General features: G+C 35.1%; 1 long non-coding RNA gene across 3 annotated transcripts in view; it reads right to left on the bottom strand.

The window, feature by feature from the left end:
* Window positions 1-10,978, bottom strand: part of LOC141421270 (uncharacterized) — a 31,796-nt gene extending 20,818 nt beyond the window's left edge. For all 3 annotated transcript variants that reach the window (XR_012445881.1, XR_012445880.1, XR_012445879.1), the window contains exons 1-2: window positions 10,875-10,978; window positions 1,144-1,226 (exon numbers count right to left, since the gene is read on the bottom strand). This is a non-coding gene — a long non-coding RNA (uncharacterized lncRNA). The remainder of the gene's footprint in view (window positions 1-1,143; window positions 1,227-10,874) is intronic.
* Between the last annotated feature and the right edge of the window lie 10,677 nt (window positions 10,979-21,655).

Below are 21,655 nucleotides of genomic sequence, written 5' to 3'. Positions count from 1 at the left end.
AATCATTAAAATGTGTGGAAATTATCTGTGAATTTTTAAGCTGCCAAGAAGTTCTACTCATAGTCCTTTACCATTTCAGCTTCTTAGAGAATGAAGCGTAAGAAAATTTTGATGCCACAGACAATGCTCCTGGAAATGTAGGGGAATGTTGGACGGTGTCAGCTGAAGCCTTACATACTAGAAGTCTGTGAAGGACAGAGCTCTACAGGGAAAGCAAGGGCAATGGAAATAAATGCCTCCCCATGCATGTTTATTCCTTCTACTCTACTTTATGATTTTGGTTGAATTCAGAAACAAGCCAGATCAACATCCTTTATGTGCATGTATAGGAAGTTTTCATGAAAATGAGTGAAAAATCTTTGAAAAATGAATGCTGCTTAATAAAAGCCAGGAATACAATGCCCTTGGAGTCAACATTATGCACTCCAGTTCATCTTATCTTGCCGCACTCTACATATTCATAGTCCTTTTGGTACATCCTCACTACTGACAGCTCAACTCATTATAGCAACGCAAGGAAGACAGAAAACAGTGCAAACATATATCTCAGGCCCTGCATTGTCAGTGAAGGACAAAGTAATAACATAGGGAAATTTCTCCTTGCTGAAGTTGGTTAATACTCAGTCCTTTATGTTTAATTGTATCTGAGCTACCTATTAAGCATATAAGATTCTATAATTTTCACTTACAATTTAAATAATTTTATACAACACATAAAGATGAATAGAATGAAAAAGTAAAATGGAAGAAAGTAAAAGGTGAGGGAGAATTACTTGTTAAAAGGGAATTGAAATCTGGTTTTTGGTGTGGCAAAGTACAGAGTAGGAGTAACTGCAGTAAGATATAACTAATAATGACAGCTACCAAAATTTGATAATAGGTTCAATTAATACCATCTTTATGGGTCTCATGATAAACATATTAAGCATAGGAATTATGCAAGAAACATTAGACTTATATTCCACTATTGTCAAATGCTCAAATAGAGTAGTATTTAATTAATTAGTTAATTTTTTATTTACTTATCTTTGCAGTACTAGGGATTGAACCCAAAGACTCGTGCTTACTAGGCAAGTACTCTAGCACAAGAGTATTAATAGCTCCCAGCCCTGTTGTTATCACTTTGAAACAGAATCTCACTACCTTTTCCATGGCTGGCTCATGTCAAACTTGTGATCTTCCTGCTTCTGCTTTCTAAGTAGCTGGAACTTAGAAAATAATATTTTCTGAGAAGAAAAGAAGCAAACAAATTTATAAACAGAGAAGTAGCAGAGCACGCACGATATAAAATGTCTGACACCATGGAGATATATGCTTTGGGTTCAGGTAAGAAAACTTGGTGTAAGTCTGAATAGTTCATTACCTCCTTAGCCAAGGATGTGCCCTGCTTAGAAAGGGAGTGTTTGACAATCAAGGGCTGATTCTGTCACTAAACTAACTCAGACTCAGTGGCCTCTACTGATCAAAGAGGAGAGGAACCTTCAGATTAGGATTTGTATATCCTCAGTGGGTCTTATGAACATTATTATAGATGGGGAACAGAAACTTCTATGCTGCTGTGAAGTTCTTCAAACAAGACCATAGCAGTGTTTAATGACAAGAATTAAATGCTTCTTTTGAGTTTTGTAAAATTTGTGTAAAAAAGTAGAGACAGTAAAGATTACTGATTAACCATTAAATTTCTTTAGCGGTTATTGGTTTGTTTGGGTGTTCAATTTCTTTTTGAGTTAATTTCATAAGTAATATTTAGCCTGAAGGATTTTGATTTTGATTGTTTTAATGTACACTAATATAAAATTATTCTTTCAATATAAAAATAACCTCTTCCAGGGTGAGCATGGTGGTAAAAATAAAAAGTTCCAAATAGGTGGAGGTAAAAGGAACATGGTCCAGGGACACCTGGGACAAAAAGTGTGAGATCCCATATGAAAAACAAACTAAAAGTAAATTGACTACCATGTGAATTACATGGTAGCATGTTTGGCTCTGAGTTCAATCACCATGCCTGCCCCTCTACCCCAGAAAAAAAGAAAGAAAATCTCTTCTGATCAGCTTCACACCCATTTCTTTTCTTGTGTGGTTTATTTTTATTTTCTTACTTTATATTGATAATTTTTCCAAAATTGTGCCCAATTTATATATTTTTCAATTTTGTCCTTTTGATTTCTTAAGCAGTTTTAAAGATTTTCTCCGCTCAATCTGCATCTTTATTGTTTCTGAATTTATTTCTGTTAGGTAATTACTCTACTGGTTTTTAACCACATTTGTTATTATCTCACATTTGCTAATTCTGTATTGGATTTTTGACATAGGGAATAGGGCATGTTTGAGAGAATGGGATTTTTTGTTCTCCTTCAAAAAGTTTTGAAGTTTATTTTGGTAGTCATGATACTTCTCAAAGCTTGCTGAAGCACCTTTTCAGGCAAGACTAAAGTAATCCTTATCCTTGGGCTAGTCTAGTCTTGCTCTTGAAGAGTGGTTGTTTCTGTGCTTTCTAATGATGTCTCTGAATGTTGAATGACATTTTTATGGTCTGCCTGTTTGGAATTTGAATATTCATCAGCCCTCTCTGAGGTCTGAAAATTGTTCACTTCTAACTTGCTCCCAGTCTTCTAGAATTTCAACTTTACATATACAAACATAAACGAATTTCAAGATTCAGGATTCAAGAGGACTCTATGAAGATTTCAAGAGTCATATCTCTGCACAGCAAATTCGCATCTGCCTCTGCCTTCTTGGACTCTGATCTGTAACCTACTCTGGCCTTCCTTGGTCCAGACTTTTAATTCAGACACTGCAATGTCAGATATTGTCACAATATCTGAAAATATTTGTTTCTTTTACTTTGCCCACTATTCTAGTTATTTACAATGAAAAATAATGTTTCATTTATTCAATATATAATTGGGAGTAGAACTAGTCATGCTAGTTTTGAAAATCTTGTTTTATTTTGTGGAGAATGAATCTTCAGGGCCATATAATTTTCAATATGACTTTTTAAACCATGGAATTATTTAGAAATGTTATTTTTCATTTTCAACTATATTTTTGTTTTTAAATGCCTACCTTTGTTATTGCATTGTAAGGGTATTGTACTCTTGCCAGAATATATCACTGGCTTTCTTTTTTTGCATATTGTTGTGCTCTTTTGAGATAGTACCTAAAGGTTGTATAAAATCATGTGTTTCTCTTATGTATAATTTGCAAATTTCCTATGTATCAATTATATATGCAAAGATTTGGGTGTTTTAGTATATCCATTTCAGATTGAGGATTTGAATAATTTGCCAATATTATTACTTGATATATCTATTGCTCTTCTATATAATTTTGCCATGTAGTAAGGTACAATGAGATTGAAAGTGTTTATATGTTTCTGGTCTATATCTTTCTCCTATTGACATTATGGAAGTACTATTTTTTATTTCCAATGATATATTTTTATTATTTTCTTATCTCTCTTGGATTATAATCTTTTCCTTTTTGATTTTCTCTTACCATTTCTTGACTTAAAACTTCCCAGTTATATTTTGTCTATGTTTCTTTGAAGATTTTATAGCTAGATTTTTAAAAACATTCAATATATAGCGGTTTCTTGTATTGGCAAGTTGAGAGTTATAGTTTTCTTAAAGATATTCTTTAATATTAAGGGTTATAATAATTATTCTTTAATTTTTTGTTTTATTTTACTCTGGCTATCAGTAGCTTATTTACAGATATGACTTACTGAGATAAAAATATAACTTCAGTGCCAGTTGATTTCCACACAATGGAATTAAGACACCTACATAAAGAAGTGGGTATTCCTGGACACCAGGACATGTCACCTTCCAGTCAGTAACTCCTGCTTTCCCAAAACTAACTGATAAATGGCTTGCTGAAACATTTATTTATTTATTTTTGGTACTGGGGTTTGAGCTCGGAGCCTCATGTTTTGCTAGGTAGATGCTCTACCATTAAGCCACATCCTCAACCCTTTTTTTGCTTATTTTTAGTAGGTTCTCACATTTTTTCCTGAGCCAACTTGGACCTTGGTCTTCCTATTCAAGTATTCTCTATAGCTGGGATGACAGGCATGAACCACCATGCCCACCCTATTGGGTGTTGACAACTTTTTTCTCAGCCTGTCCTCAAATTATAATTCTCTTGATTTATGCTTCCTGCATAGCTGGGATTATAAGCATGGGCCTCTGCATCTCGCCTTTTTCAGCCTTTTACAAATGAAATCATGAAGCATATGCTAGTCACTCTTGCATTATACCTAACTACTTTATATTATATTTAGGGAAAATGTAGTAATAGAAATTTCTGAAAAGCAAAGTGAATATAAGCAAACTCCTTAATTATAACAATTCAAAAACGCTGGAAATATTTTTCTTCTATTTTCTTTCTTTAAATAAAGGGTAAAGTTTCTAAATAGAACAAAAATAAAACGCACGATTATTAGTGCCCAGGAAACAAGAAGATAAACTGAACACTAATTAAATCTAGTTTGGACCAAATATTATTTTCATACTTCTATTGGAGTTATGCAAATTATAATTTTATGTAAAGTTAAACCACCAGAGTAGAACCCAAATTCTGTTTCACTTATTAGAAAAAAATGGTAGATGGGAAACCATCAAGCAGAAATGCCTCCAGTGCATTTGGGACCCTTCACAAGCAAACTGAAGCCCAATGTAACAGTAAAATGAGATAAGCTGAACACGCAGACACAGCCAACTGTCACCTATGGACTGTCCTAGGTGACAGTCTACGGGTTACACTCAAGAAGGCTATGCCTGGCCAATCTAGTACTGCCTTGATGTTGTATTTGTTGAGTCTATAAAACTTATTGCTAATTCTAAAAGCATGGATCTGTAAAAGTCTTCAAGTTTTAATTGATGCCCAATTCATCAATATTTTTGATGGTAAAATAAAATCTGCTAAATTCATTTCATCTAAGATTTTTCTTCAAGCATATCCAAAGGGCAGCATGGTATAGCAGTTAATTACTCAGACTTGGTCACCAGACTTGATGGAGGCATGTTCTGGGGAAGTTATATAACTTCTCTGTTATTTGTTTTTCTTTCTTTAAATTATGGTAATAATAGTATTTTAGAGACTGATGTAAGAATTTAAATAATTTAATATTTATTACGTGCTTATAATGATATTTGATAAATATGAAGAGCACTATTTTTAATACTTAAGCAGGTTTTGGGGGGGTAGAGGAGAGACCCATCCACCCCTAATTTGGTTTTTAGGTGACATTTTATCAGAAGTTGCAGGAATAATTCCTTTGGTCTTCAGGGGGATTAGAGCAGTCCACCACATTTTTTTCTATCAAATTAAAAATTTCCCACTATTTAATTTTTATGTTACTCTGAACATATCTTTGTTTTCAACAGAAATGCAAAAAAATCATCATTAAAAAACAATTAGTTTGTCTGTTGCAAATTTTAACAAGGGCACTCTCTCTGTTACAAAAAAAAATCTAATTTACTTCCTGAAGAATTTACAGCAATAAAATGTACACATCAACAGAGTTGCAATTCTGCACTCTTAACATAGGGAAGAGTGAGTGGTAGCAGGGGAGAAGCAAGAGTCCTGTTTCCCGTGCTCCTGAATTAAATTTTCTACTCAAAGATTTCTAATCATTGGTCAAACTGTTGTTTATTTTTTTAATTGTTGATTTTATTTTTTTCCCTTTATTCTTGTGCTGGATGGGGCTATACTGTGGTATTTACAAAGGTTCTTATAATGTATCAAATATATATGTGATGTTCACAACATTTTCTCTACAATTTCCCGTTTCAGTATTAATATGAAGAGAGTTAAAGCAAAAGTAAACTAAATAAATGCAGCTTTTTAAAGTTGAATTAACATCTTCTTTAAATACCATTGGTTAAATTCAGCAGAAAAGCTGGAATAGCACAGGTTGAAAATAATGACAATTGGAAAATCTATTGAAGACATTTCAGAGATTATAAATAGTATGTCTTCATTTTATGCATTAATTTAACAAGAATGAAATGTATTCATATTTAAGGAGATCTTGTTAATGCAGTCACTTCCAACTTCTGAGAAGATAATTCTACTTCCTTGTTTAGTTTTACGTACAAAATAATAGTGGAAAACACTTAAGAAAGTTTTGCAATTAGACCAAAGGGATAAAGTTTAAATGGAAGCACATTATCAAAAAAAAGACATTTCAGCACAATCTTAGAGGTTTGAAATAAAGGCAAGCATCATCTGTGTCACACATTCATTCATTCAACAAACAAAATGCTTGCACTCATGTTGTAGCTTACATTATAACAAAATGACAGCCTAAACAAACAAAGGAAAACAAAAACAAAAACAAAAAAACACAAAGGAAATTCTGTGGCAAATAGGGATTATTAGTTTAGAAAAGTACTGAAAACTGACATTAGGGCATTGTATTTTGATATTTGTCATCTAGAGAAAGCACACTGAAATTTTTTTGGAGCCATGTGAAGGAAGTCCTGGGTAAGAGTTGTACATCTTTGGGGAATGATCATGAGAGGCTCTTCGGGACTAGATGGAAAGGCATTATTAGGATATTCACGAAAGAGCTGGGAGACCACTGCTGCATGATGTCAGCGAACTAATGGGATAAAGGGAAGGGTAAGCCCTATAGATTTTATTTTATTTTATTTTATGTTTTTGGCATTACTGGGATTTGAAATCAGGGGCTCACATTTGCTAGGCAGTTGCTCTACCACTTGAGCCACTCTGCCAGCACACCATCTAGATTTTTAAGACATTTGGCTTTGAACATTCAATGAGGTAGAAAAATATGATCAAAAAATTAATATAATTTTTAGAAAGATGTTTGAATAGGCATGAGGTATAGACCAAATGCAGGCACAGATAGGAACTACATGACTAACCAGGAGACTATTATACAAAGTCAGGAGGTAGTGGCTTGGATTTTGGTGACAGTAGTCAAAAGAGTGACATGAAATCAGATGAAGAATTTTGACTTCCTTTGCTGATGAACTGAATTTAGTAATAGTTGTAAAGTAATAAACAAATTGAGCCAAGAAACTGGGCAGAGTTAGTGCCTTAAAAAGCTGAATTTTCCTATAGAATAATTCAAATAATCCAAAGCAAAAAATAATGTGTGGAGTTGGAATTAATTACAATGGTTTCTGACAAAGTTGGCTAGACAACCGAGACTTGGGAGGGTGGCATATGAAAATACATGTTATTGGCTTCTTCTCCAGAAAATCAGATTCCATATGTCTGAGGGTGAGTCCATGTATGTGCAACACACACATACACACACTAAAACAACTGGATGGATAAAGAAGGAAAAAAATGAAATAACCATGGTGTTTTATTTTGAATATACAAATATTGAGGTATTTCTAAATCAATAATGGTCAAACTATTACTTTGAGACCAGCTGCTTGTTTTGTAAATAAAAACTCTTTGGAGCACAGCCATAGTTGTTTATTTATGTATTGCTTATGGTTGTTTTCATGTTACAACAGCAGATTTAAGTAGTTGTGACAGAGACCATATGGATATCAAGCCTAATATATTTTATGGCCCTTTAGAAAAAGTTTGTGGACTTGTGCAATGGATAATTATTTCCATAAACATATACTTACCTAATAAAGGAAACAAATTAGATTGGAAAATTCAGAGCAAGAAATGATTATCTGAAACTGGGTAGTAGATTTCAGTGGCAGATTTAAATCATGGAATGTAATTTAGTAAGTATATATTGATCATCATGTCTGTGAATGTTTCTTTGTTAGTTGGACCAATGGTTGTCATCAGAACCTTACTGGAAGTACAGCCATCTAGATTGTGCACTACACAACCCTGGGAGGCATTTACATAATACTTTATGATGGTATGTACCTTCCTTGGTTTTGGTGCAATGTGGTAAGAGTGGTGGTCTCACCTTGTGGTTTTCCTAACCTTGTTGAATGTATTAACCTCAATGTTTGAAGGACACATTTGAGTTTTCAGATGGTTTCTGCTACAAACTTCTTTTAATATTATCCAGAAGTTTAAATGATATACCATCCTTGGGTTTTGTTGACCTTTTCCTAGGACCTCAACAGTAGGCTTGCATTAGATTTCAGTGATATAGGAAAATACACTCTGTATTTTATATAATAACAAAATAACAGGAAACCAAGCAGTGAAGAGTTGAGTATTTCTCATCAACATAATCTGACCACTTGTGAAGTGAGTCACCAAGGTACTTTTGTTCTGTAGACAAAAGTCATAAAACCAGTCATAAAGCGAATGAGGAATTTGTGGCCCTTTGGAGATTATTTATGCAATGTTTGAATCTTTCAAATTTCACTAATTCTGCTTATGTTAGTTATCAGTGGACATTTTTGTTAGAAGAGTTTCAGAGAGTGGGTGTAATTGAAAGCAGGGGCTAGACAAGAGGCTGCTTTGTCCTGTGAAGCTATGTAAACAACTAATGTGTAAAGCTCTAAAACTTTACTCATTTCATAAACCATTAAATTCAAAAGAATGCTTTTCATTTTTCTAAGAGTACAAACTCTTAAAGTTTAACGTTGCTTATTATACACACCTGAGATGCATAATAAGAAGCACCTTGACCTTAGGGTAAATGGACAAGAGATGTGTATCAAGAAGAAATTGGGAAAAAAAGAATAAAAACAAAGAAATACACACAAACAAGAACTTCTTGAAATGCTGACTGTCTGCCAATCATGCAGGTAGGGCCTTGCCACCCATACCATGTGTGTCTGTTAAGGCCTTTGCAGGATAACTTTTCAGACTAAGATGGTACAAAAAACTTTACTAGAGGGATTACTTACTTACAGGGTGGGTTGAGGGACCAACTGAGACAATTAAAGGCAAGGTACTCTGAGACTTCCAATAGCAGAAACTCATTACCACACCTGCGTTGAAGGCACAAGAGAAGGAAATGCAAATATTACATTATATTTATAATGAAATATAAATATTTAAATAGCCTTCAGAAGCTACATCCTGTAGGGACACACCACTGCCATCTTATGGCACTGAGTCAGGAATGGTCTAGAAGAAAGGATATTCAACTTCTCTCATACTCCATCCTCTGCAAAGTTCCTGGTGCTTTACGTTTGGCAAACTTAAGTAGTCATCAAGGAAGTCTGATGTAGATAGTGAAGGCCAGGGCAGAAAGCAGGGTGGAGAAATATGAAGAATGCTTAGTAATGACAAGTGTGTGAAGCCAATGGAGAATTAACAGCACATCAGGAGAAAACAACAGGCAACAGTACTCCCATCTAGTATTTTCTTTTTTGCAAAATTTTATATCATTGTTTTTTCCCTGCTTTTATTCTACTCTGAACATTGCAAAATTCTGAGGGAAATACAATGGGATAATAAATATCTGAAATTTATTTAGTGTTCTTTCAAATTTGTGCACTTAAGGAATCCACAAGTGTGACATAACACGTACAGCTCTCTAGCCTTCCCTACAGAACATCAGGAGGTCTGTGGGATGAAATATGCCCAGTGAAAGTACCGTGAGTAAAGCCTAATAAATCTTAGACTAGCAAACAGTTGAAACAGGAAGACCTGCTGAGCTCCGCAATGCAGGAGAGCCTAATCCACTGGATAAATTGTTCCAAAAAGAACTCATCCTTGTGAAAATATATTATCCTTATGACAAAACCAAGGCTATTGTCCAAGGCAGTTATTGGCTGGGCAAATGCCAGTATTAAAAGTGAAATATACCAGGAGATTGAAGGTAAAGAAAGAAATGGGTGGTCATATAAAACACAGAGAAGGATGGAAAGGCTCACATCTGTCCTGCCAGTCTTATCTTTAAGACATAGTATTCCTGTGATATGCTTTCAGTTGGCACCCCGCAAATCCATATCCAGATTTATTTAAAAGATAACTTCAGAGAATTTCTTCCATGTAAGTTAATAATATATACTAGGATAAATCAAAATAGAAGCCAAAAGAGGGCTTACAAGGAACTATAGTGGCTTAAAAAAATAAAGTTCAGAGTACAGATTATTACAGTCTTGGAGAGAAAAAAATTTTGCCCTTTGCTTCATTTGGTGAGCAGCTTTTAAAAAATAATCTAATTAAACACTATAAAATTGTGGTTCACTTGGTTTACTCCCATTTAAACACAGTGAAATATGAGCCAAATCAATTTTCTGGGTGACTCAAGCAAAGGAATCCTAAAGGAAACCATTTTGCTTTGTTTAGTTAGTTATTTACTTGTTTGTGCATTTGTTTGTTTATTGTGATACTCAGGAATGAATTTAGGGCCTCACACTTGCTAGTCAATTAATCTATGCAAGCTATGCCCCAATCCCTTTTTCTTTCATTAACAGCAATATTATAATGACTACCAATAGAGGTGAAAATCTGTGTGGAAATTTCTGATAATTGTAGTGGTAATTTATTGAAGTGAATTTATTGGATTAGTATTTATAAATATTTTCATGGTTTTGATGCAATAAGCCAAATTATTTTCCTAATGATTTAGACTATTTTATGTTTCCACCCGAAACAGAAATTTGCTGATTTCAACCAACAATATATTCTTTCTTTGTCTTGTGTTACTTTGCTAAATAATTTCACTAAAGACAACTTAGAATAAGTAGATAATAACACAAATTATTACATTATATTAGATTTTAGGAGACTCCAAGAAAGATTGTATATATATACACAAAATACACACATACATCCAAGCACATAGGAAAATACATTTATACAAATATACATTATGTACATATACACACTCACATATATACCTAGAGAACATAAGTTAAAATTCTTCCCTTACCAAGTACCAAGACCTGAGACAGTATTAAAACCAACAACAAATATGGTTATATAGCTTATCAGAATACTTAACATACTTTTGTTGCTTTTCTTTATGATGCAGGTAGATTCTGTGAAGGCTAAAATGTTTTATGATCTGCTTCTTTGTCTTTATGAATATGAACATCAAATTGAATGCATCAGCTTAGCAAATATTTTCATGGGCTAAAAATAGCAAGTGTTGACACAGAAGTGGGTCAATGTGAATTTCCAGGCACAATTGGATAAGAAAAAGTACAAAATAACAAGGGGCAAGATCACTGTAGGTTGGTTGGTTATTACTCAAAAAACAAAGATAGGAATATTCTTTCATTCATTAACCTTCCTCATAAATATCTAGCAGAAGTAGTTAATCACATACACAAGGGACATGTGTAAGAAAATTTGCATTAGGAGAAAAATAATATATTTTTGCAAGTGTACAATTCACAAACTCAAACACTATGTTATGTTTAAAACACATTGAATATATAATGTGACATATTGTGATGATAATATTAGACATTTTTTAAATGCTATGTTATCATTGTTAGAAATTTATTTACCAAATTTTATTTTATTTTATTTTATTTTTATTGTTTTATTATTCATATGTGCATAAAAGGCTTGGTTCATTTCTCCACCCTGCCCCACCCCCTCCCTTATCACCCACTCCGCCCCCTCCCTCTCCCCCCCTACCCCCTCAATACCCAGCAGAAACTATTTTGCCCTTATTTCTAATTTTGTTGTAGAGAGAGTATAAGCAATAATAGGAAGGAACAAGGGTTTTTGCTGGTTGAGATAAGGATAGCTATACAGGGAGTTGACTCACATTGATTTCCTGTGCGTGTGTGTTACCTTCTAGGTTAATTCTTTTTGATCTCACCTTTTCTCTAGTTCCTGGTCCCCTTTTCCTATTGGCCTCAGGTGCTTTTAAGGTATTTGCTTTAGTTTCTCTGCATTCAGGGCAACAAATGCTAGCTAATTTTTTAGGTGTCTTACCTATCCTCACCCCTCCCTTGTGTGCTCTCGCTTTTATCATGTGCTCAAAGTCCAATCCCCTTGTTGTGTTTGCCCTCAATCTAATGTCCACATATGAGGGAGAACAGATGATTTTTAGTCTTTTGGGCCAGGCTAACCTCACTCAGAATGATGTTCTCCAATTCCACCCATTTACCAGTGAATGATAACATTTCGTCCTTCTTCATGGCTGCATAAAATTCCATTGTGTATAGATACCATATTTTCTTAATCCATTCATCAGTGGTGAGGCATCTTGGTTGTTTCCATAACTTGGCTATTGTGAGTAGTGCCGCAATAAACATGGATGTGCAGGTGCCTCTGGAGTAACCTGTGTCACAGTCTTTTGGATATATCCCCAAGAGTGGTATTGCAGGATCAAATGGTAGATCAATGTTTAGTGTTTTAAGTAGCCTCCAAATTTTTTTCCAGAGTGGTTGTACTAGTTTACATTCCCACCAACAGTGTAAGAGGGTTCCTTTTACCCAGCATCCTCACCAACACCTGTTGTTTGTGGTGTTGCTAATGATGGCTATTCTAACAGGGGTGAGGTGGAATCTTAGTGTGGTTTTAATTTGCATTGCCTTTATTGCTAGAGATGGTGGGCATTTTTTCCTGTGTTTTTTGCCCATTTGAATTTCTTCTTTTGAGAAAGTTCTGTTTGGTTCACTTGCCTATTTCTTTATTGGTTCATTAGTTTTGGGAGAATTTATTTTTTTTAAGTTCCCTGTATATTCTGGTTATCAGTCCTTTGATGTATAGCTGGCAAGTATTTTTTCCTACTCTGTGGGTGTTCTCTTCTATTTAGAGACCATTTCTTTTGATGAACAGAAGCTTTTTAGTTTTATGAGGTCCCATTTATTTACGCTATCTCTTAGTTGCTGTGCTGCTGGGGTTTTGTTGAGAAAGTTCTTACCTATATCTACTAACTCCAGAGTAGTTCCTACTCTTTCCTGTATCAACTTTAGAGTTTGTGGTCTGATATTAAGATCCTTGATCCATTTTGAGTTAATCTTGGTATTGGGTGATATACATGGATGTAGTCTCAATTTTTTGCAGACTGCTAACCAGTTTTCCCAGCAGTTTTTGTTGAAGAGGCTGCTATTTCTCCATTGTATATTTTTAGCTCCTTTGTCAAAGACAAGTTGGTTATAGTTGTGTGGCTTCATATCTGGGTCCTCTATTCTGTTCCACTGGTCTTCATGTCTGTTTTTGTGCCAATTCCATGCTGTTTTTATCATTATTGCTTTGTAATATAGTTTGAAGTCAGGTATCATGATGCTTCTAGAATTATTCTTTTGACTGAATATTGCCTTGGCTATTCGTGGCCTCTTGTGTTTCCACATAAATTTCACGGTAGATTTTTCAATCTCTTTAATGAAAGTCATTGGAATTTTGATGGGAATTGCATTAAACATTTAGATTACTTTGGGGAGTATAGACAATTTTACTATGGATTCTACCAATCCATGAGCATGGAAGATCTCTCCACTTTCTATAGTCTTTCTCAATCTCTTCCTTCAGAAGTTTATAGTTTTTCTTGTAGAGGTCTTTCACATCTTTTGTTAGGTTTACACCTTGGTATTTGATTTTTTTTGAGGCTATTGTAAATGGAATTGTTTTCATACATTCTTTTTTAGTTTGCTCATTGTTAGTGTATAGAAATGCTAATGATTTTTCTATGTTGATTTTATATCCTGCTACCTTGCTATAGCTATTGATGATGTCTAGAAGCTTCTGAGTAGAGTTTTTTGGGTCTTTAAGTATAGGATCATGTCATCAGCAAATAGGGATATTTTGACAGTTTCTTTACCTATTTGTATTCCTTTTATTCCTTCTTCTTGCCTAATTGCTGTGGCTAGGAATTCCAGTACTATGTTGAATAGGAGTGGAGATAGTGGGCATCCTTGTCCTGTTCCTGATTTTAGAGGGAATGGTTTCAGTTTTTCTCTGTTAAGTATAATGCTGGCTGTAGGTTGGTCATATATAGCTTTTATAATGTTGAGGTTCTTTCCTTCCATTCCTAGTTTTCTTAGAGCTTTTATCCTGAAATGGTGTTGGTTCTTATCAGAAGCTTTTTCTGCATCTATTGAGATGATCAAGTGGTTTTTGTCTATGCTTCTGTTAATGTGGTTTATTACGTTTATTGATTTTCATATGTTGAACCACCCCTGCATCCCTGGGATGAAGCCTACTTGGTCATGGTGAATAATCTTTTTGATGTGTTGTTGAATTCGGTTTGCCATTATTTTGTGGAGGATTTTTGCATCAATGTTCATTAAGGAGATTGGCCTATAGTTCTCCTTTTTGGAGGTGTCTTTGCCTGGTTTGGGGATAAGTTTAATACAGGCTTCATAAAATGTGTTAGGCAGTTTTCCTTCCCTTTCTACTTCATGGAACAGTTTAAGGAGGGTTGGTATCACTTCTTTAAAGGTCTGATAGAATTCAGCAGAGAATCCATCTGCTCTTGGACTTTTTTTTGGGGGGAGACTCTTGATTGCTGCCTCAGTTTCATTTTGTGTTATAGATCTATTCAGGTGATTAATTTCCTCTTGGTTCACTTTTGGATGATCATATGTATCTAGAAATCTGTCCATTTTGTTAAGAGTTTCAAATTTATTTGAATATAGGTTCTCAAAGTAGTCTCTGATGATTTCCTGGACTTCCATGGTGTTTGTTGTTATCTCCCCTTTTGCATTCCTGATTCTACTAATTTGGGTTGTTTCTCTCCTCATTTTAGTCAGGTTTGCAAGGGGTCTACCGATCTTGTTTATTTTTTCAAAGAATCAACTTTTTGTTTCATTAATTCTTTGTATGTTTTTTTTGGTTTCTATTTCATTGATTTCAGCTCTTATTTTTATTATTTCTCTCCTTCTATTTGTTTTGGTATATGGTTGTTCTTGTTTTTCTAGGAGTTTGAGATGTATCATTAGGTCATTGATTTGGGATCTTTCAGTCTTTTTAATATATGCACTCATGGCTATAAACTTTCCTCTCAGGACTGCCTTTGCTGTGTCCCATAGGTTCCGGTAGGTTATGTTTTCATTTGCATGGACTTCCAGGAACTTTTTAATTTCCTCTTTTATTTCATCAATGATCTATTGTTCATTAAGTAATGAGTTATTTAATTTCCAGCTGTTTGCATGTTTTTTGTCTTTACTTTTGTTGTTGAGTTCTACTTTTACTGTATTGTGATCAGATAGTATGCACAGTATAATTTCTATTTTCTTATACTTGCTGAGGCTTGCTTTGTGCCCTAGGATATGATCTATTTTGGAGAAGGTTCCATGGGCTGCTGAGAAGAATGTATATTGTGTAGAAGTTGGATGTAGACATCAAGTAGGTCCATTTGATCTATTGTATATTTTAAATATTGGATATCTTTATTGATTTTTTTGTTTGGATGACCTATCTATTAATGAAAATGGGGTGTTAAAGTCTCCCACAACCACTGTGTTGGCGTTAATATATGCTTTTAGGTCTTTCAGGGTATATTTGATGAAATTTGGTGTGTTGACATTGGGTGCATACAGTTTGATGATTATTATTTCCTTTTGTTCTATTTCCCCTTTTATTAGTATGGAATGTCCTTCTTTATCTCATTTGATCAATATAGGTTTGAAGTCTACTTTGTCAGAGATAAGTATTGCTACTCCTGCCTGTTTTCAGGGGCCATTGGTTTGGTAAATCTTCTTCCAGCCTTTCATCCTAAGCCTATGCTTATTTCTGTCAGTGAGATGGGTCTCCTGTAAGCAACAAATTGTTGGATCTTCCTTTTTAATACAGTTCATTAAATGGTGACTTTTGATTGGGGAATTAAGTCCATTAACATTAAGTGTTAGTACTGATAGGTATGTGGTGATTCCTGTAATTTAGTTGTCTTAGTTATTTGAAGGTTTGATTGTGTGTACCTAAGTTGAGGTTACTCTCTACTTTCTTGATTTTTCATTTCCTGTAGTTTGGTGTTGCCTGCCCTTTCATGGTTATGTTGGGTTTCACTTTTGGTGTGCAGAATCCCTTGAAGAATCTTTTGTAGTGGTGGCTTTCTGGTCACATATTGTTTTAGTTTCTGCTTATCATGGAAGACTTTTATTGCTCCATCTACTTTGAATGATAGTTTTGCAGGGTAGAGTATCCTGGGGTTGAAGTTATTTTCATTCAGTGCCCGGAAGATCTCACCCCATGCTCCTCTTGCTTTTAATATTTCTGTTGAGAAGTCTGCTGTGATTTTGATGGGTTTACCTTTGTATGTTATTTGTTTTTTCTCTCTTACAGCCGTTAATATTCTTTCCCTAATTTCTAAACTTGTTGTTTTAATGATGATATGTTGTGGGGTAGTTCTATTTTGACCTAGTCATTTGGTGTCCTGGAGGCCTCTTGCATCTGTATGGGAAAATCTTTCTCTAGATTTGGGAAATTTTCCATTATTATTTTGTTGAATATATTACTCATTCCCTTTACTTGCTCCTCTTCTCCTTCTTTGATGCCCATGATTCTGAAGTTTGGTCTTTTGATGGAGTCAGTGAGTTCTTGCATTTTCTTTTCACAGGCCTTGAGTTGTTTAATTAATAGTTCTTTGGTTTTTCCTTTAATTACCATTTTATCTTCAAGTTCTGAGATTCTGTCTTCTGTTTGTTCTATTCTGCTGGATTGGCCTTCTGTTTTGTTTTGCAGTTCTGTTTCGTTTTTTTTTTCTGAGGTTTTCCATGTCTTGGCTGGTTTCCTCTAATAATGTTGTCTATTTTTGTCCTGAGATCATTCATCTGTTTATTCACCGTGTTCTCTGTTTCACTTTGGTGTTTATACAGTGCTTCTATGGTTTCCTTTATTTCTTCGTTTGCTTTTTCAAATTCTCTATTTTTATTGTCTTGGAATTTCTTGAGTGTGTCCAGTACATTTTGGTTGACACTATCCAGTATCATCTCTATAAAATTCTCATTGAGTACTTGTAGTATGTCTTCTTTTAAATTATTCTTGGGCTTCATTGGGTTCTTTGGCAGAGTTTATCTTCGTTTTGGAGTCTGGATCTGAGTATCTGGTTTCTTCATTCCCCTCTGGTTCCTGTACTAATTTTTTGCTGTGAAGAAACTGGTTTCCCTGTTTTTTCTGTCTTCCTGTCATTGTCCTTGGTGTTGTTACTGTCCCTGTACTGTGTGAAATTAAGTATTTTCTAGCTTGTAATAATAACAATGGTAATATTTAGAATGGAAGGGTGAGAGGAGATGGAAAGCAAGAAGCTAAAGAAAAGGGAAAAACAAATAAACAGACAAGCAGGAGAAAACAAAACAAGGAATCAAACAAAAAAGTTTCAAAGGTATAAACAGGGAGTGTTAGTGAACTAATCGACAGTAAGCTGAACAGGCTTTTGAGAGACAGGGAGAGGATTGAAAATAAAAGCTAAAAAGAATAAAGATAAGAATAAAAATAAAAAATAAGTAAATGAAAGAAATATATATATAAATAAAATAAAACAAAATGAAAAATAGAAAATAAAAAAGAATAAAAAAAAAAACCTCCAAGTTCAAATGCAATGAAGTTTCAGTTTTAATAATTTTGGTGTCCCTCTCAGTCTCCAATCCAGGAGATGGTGCCTCAGGTGTTGTTCTGTAGTTGTCTCATCAAAGGGATGCATAAAGTAGAACAAAACTGCACATTATAAAAAGAACCCACCACATGTCCCAAGTTCAAATGCAATACAGTTTCAGTAAGTTTTTCAGCATGCAGGTGTAGTTCAGTTGTTTTCTCATCAAAGGTAGGGAGAGAGAAAAAAAAAAAAAAAAGAGTCTGGAGACAGTTCTGTGAATGGTATCTGCGGCTGTGGCTTGCCTGCCCACTGCTGTCAGCCTGCTCTTGCTGGAGGTGTTATTTATGTAGATCTCATGGGTGAGCTTAACACTCACCTGGCCCTGCAGGCTTTGTTTACTCAGAGTTCTCCTGTGTGTGAGCCACTGCTACAAGCTTTCCCCTTTCCAAGCACACTGGGGGAGGTGACACTGCACCTGCTTTCTCGGGCCTGTGTGTTTGTTTACAGTTCATGTGGGAAGTGGGTCTTCCCCCCTCTCCTGTGGAGTTTTCCTCCCTCTGCCACTCTCACAAGCTTTTCCACTCCTGGTTTCTGGGCACACTCCCAGCTCCCTCCAGAGCCTCTCCGGCCCACCCAGCTTGTTTATTTACAGTTCTGGGAAGGATTCCCTTCCCCCAATCTTTGGTGCTCAGTGTGCACCATCCTCTTTCCTACGTGTCTTTATTGTTCTTATTGCTTATTACTCAGTTTCTCTTTTTTCCCCGGGTGGAGGTCGGTCTGTCCAGGGGGCTATGCTGCTCTGGCCCAGGGTTGTCTGTGGGAGTACCGCGGTACCGCTAAGATCACCTTGTCTGTGTCTTCCCAAGCTGTCTGGGCACAGGTGACTGGTGGCCCGGGGCCCTCCTGGTTTCTCCATTTAACATGAAGTAGAGATTCTCTTCGCTGGCTGGAGGTGTGGAGGAGTCAAAATTTTGCCTCTTCTTGGTGGTTTTGTCAGAATGGTGTGTCTCCAGCATCTCTCCAAGATTTCACTATGGGAGGCACGCTTTCTGCTTCCTCCCTGTAGCTGCCATCTTGGAATCCCTCCTATTTACCAAATTTTAAAATAATGCATAAGATTTATTTAAAATTAAGACAACCACCTGGACTAGAAAGTTAGCTTTAAATAGCAGAGAACAAAATCAGAAAGAAATACAGAGGGGAACAGAATTCTTTCCCTTTCACTTTTAGCTAAGTGAAAATAAATTTACAGAAAAAGGTTTGAATTGGACAAAATCAAGTGGTTAGTACATGGGTAAGCCTTCTCACAACCAGTCTTTCTGTATACTTGAAACATTGATTTGAAGGATATTGCAGTTCAGAACTGGAGTATCTAACAAAGATTCAGGTATTCAAAGTTTGCTCCCCACTGGTGGTACTACTGGGAGGTGGTGGAAACTACGGGTTGTCATGCCTATGAGTAGCTGTTAGGTTATTGGTTCAAAGACAGCAGGGCCATAAAACACTGTGCAATCATGAGAAGCAATAAATCTTGCCTCTTTTTAACTTGATTATTTCAGATATTTTGTCAAAGTGATGGAAACTAACTTACACAAAAGACCTATTGAAAACTGACCACATGTCCCCAGACAAATTAGTTTAAATCTCTATATTTTAGTCTACTCATTTAAACATCTACACACATTTTCCCCTGGTTCTTTTTTCCATTTATTTCTTTGTCCTATGCCTTTGAGACAAAACCTATTTATGATTTTGTCCTATTTATGGTGCATGTGTATTTGTAGTACTAGGGATTTAACTGGGGGTGTTGCACATGCTAAGCAAGCAGTCTACTACTGAAGACGTGCCCCCAGCCTTTTGGCATTTTTGTCTTTGAGATAGTGTCTTGCTAACATTTCAATTGCTGGCCTGGAACTCATGGGTCTCCTGCTTCTGTCTCCTGAATAGCTGGTGTTACACACATGCACCATCATGCTAGGCTATTTATGAGTATTTTATATTGTCTTTATTTCATATTTATCAGGTCTGATTTATTGCCAGAGTTTTATCATTCAAAGTTCTCTCCTCAAGTCTTGCCATCATTGCTTACCTTTCTTTTCCTTATCATTTCATTGTTTTTCAATGATTTCTCTGGCATTTTTAATATTTCAGCACAAGCTTCTCCCTAATCTACCAACTCATTGGTCTTTCATGATCTCACAAGTGTCCTCAACAAACTCTTTTGAACTAATCTTCCTATTTTCACCTAACCTCACTCATCTGTAAGAATGCGTGTTGTAGCCAGCTCAAGCAATCATCTTTTAAAATTTGTACTAGAATACCTCTTTTTCTAATTCAAACACTAGAGTTAATTACTTTTTTCCTAGAATAAAATGTGAATTCCTTTCTTGTACCTGCAGAGCTAAGCATGAGCTTGGTCCAGTGGTCTCTTCAGTCAAAGTCAATGTTCTTCCTATTATACCCATATGCTCCCTAAACTCAGGCATACCTTTCTTTTCTCCAGATGTAACAGTGTGTTTTATACCCTGGCTTCTGTGCTTTTTCTTCACTCTCCCCATTAAAATCTACATTCACATCCTCATATAAATGACATCTACTTGTCATCACTGCAAATAGATGACATCCCATTGAAAGTTCCCTTATCACTTGAAGAATCTTTAGTTGTCTCTTTCCCATTATTGCTTATCCTCATGGTCTTTATCATTATCCAGAATTCTTGTTTTTATACTTGCACATTGCCTGATCTCTCACTAGAATGGAAACTTTATGAAAGAGGACACCAGGCTATTTCCTTTCTTTTGAATCACATCCATAAGCCCAAGATGGAAAATCATGTAATTGACACTTAATACAGGTGTGGAATGAATGACCCAGTGAATGAATGAGGTATATACTGGCAGTGCCATTGAGCAATATTAAACTTCTAGTGGATTCTTATCTGCTCCCCACAGGAGCTACTTAAAGGTTTTCCAGCTTCCAAAATTTCTGGACACAATTTTTCTTTCCTCATTCTCAACAAGTTTAGTTGCCCACTAGAAAGGAACAATTTAGGTCATTTGGAATTTTTTTCCCTGCTTTTGATATCAGCTGTTCCAGTTTATGCTCCATATTTCTCAATTCTCTTTCTCAAAAAGAAAATTATTATTTTTCACACTGCTAGGATTAATTCTTCTCATCTTCTACTTTATATTATGTATCAGTGCAACTGCTTATTCTTATGTTTCTTCATACTGTTTCCTTTCTCTGCCATAAATGTATTTAATTGGGTTATGACCCAAACAAAACAAAGAAAAATAAAACTCTTTCTACTATTTCTTCACAAAATAATGCTATCTTTTCTTGTACTCACCAGCACATTTCTTAAGTATATAGTCATCTGTGCTGGATTTTCTTCCTTTTAACTCATTTATCCCTCCTACTTCTGCAGTTATGATGATCTCTGTCAACTCTAGTCTCTTGAAAATCTGCACCTAATGCTTACCAATTACTTACAGTCATCAAATGCACTGGTTTCCCCTAAAATTTATTCATATTAATTAATACTTACAACCGCACTCATCTCAAACAACCCCGGAGATCGAAGGACTGAACATGTGTAAGATGTAATATCAAATTCTCTTGCCAGTCAAAGCTCAATTCTTCCTAAAAAACAATATTCTGAACTTTTAGAGTGCTAATATAAAGAAGAGAGATAGCTTTCTTGAGGCAACTGTGCATTTCTGACCTTATTTTGGAGAAGGTTTACTTCTAAGAATATTCCACATTGCTGTTGGTTTTAAGAGCACTGGATATCTGCATGAAAATCACTTTAAAGAGGGACAACTTGGCTTGAAATTCTTTATACATGAGAAAATTCATGCGACTTCTATTATCCTGGATGAATTTTGTGGAATGAAATAATCATTGATTATTCATTGATAATCACCATTTTCTTAGACTTATTTCAAATATTAGAGAGTTTTTCACTTCTCTAATTGTCCTCTTGATTTTGGAGCTCCCCTAAAATCCTTTTTGTTCCTCTTCCTGGTCTCCATGATATTCTTTATCACTAGCTACTACTTTTCCACTTACTCATAAACATTTCCTATATCCACCTATTCCACTCCCTTTTCTTCTTAATATATAAGTTTTTGTCTACTTATTTCATGAAATTCTATGATACCCTTCTCACATATGTATCCAAAATTTATAACTTAGGCCTAATCTACCTCTGAATTCTGAACCCCTACTGATGCTATTAATTTTTTTAGCATATACATAGGAATTTACATTTTAACAACTTGATCAAAATTTCCT

The sequence above is a fragment of the Castor canadensis genome, chromosome 3 (assembly GCF_047511655.1).
Source record: "Castor canadensis chromosome 3, mCasCan1.hap1v2, whole genome shotgun sequence".
NCBI classification, from domain to species: domain Eukaryota; kingdom Metazoa; phylum Chordata; class Mammalia; order Rodentia; family Castoridae; genus Castor; species Castor canadensis.
Note: the sequence above shows the minus strand (reverse complement) of the source record. Positions and strands in the feature narration are given on the sequence as shown.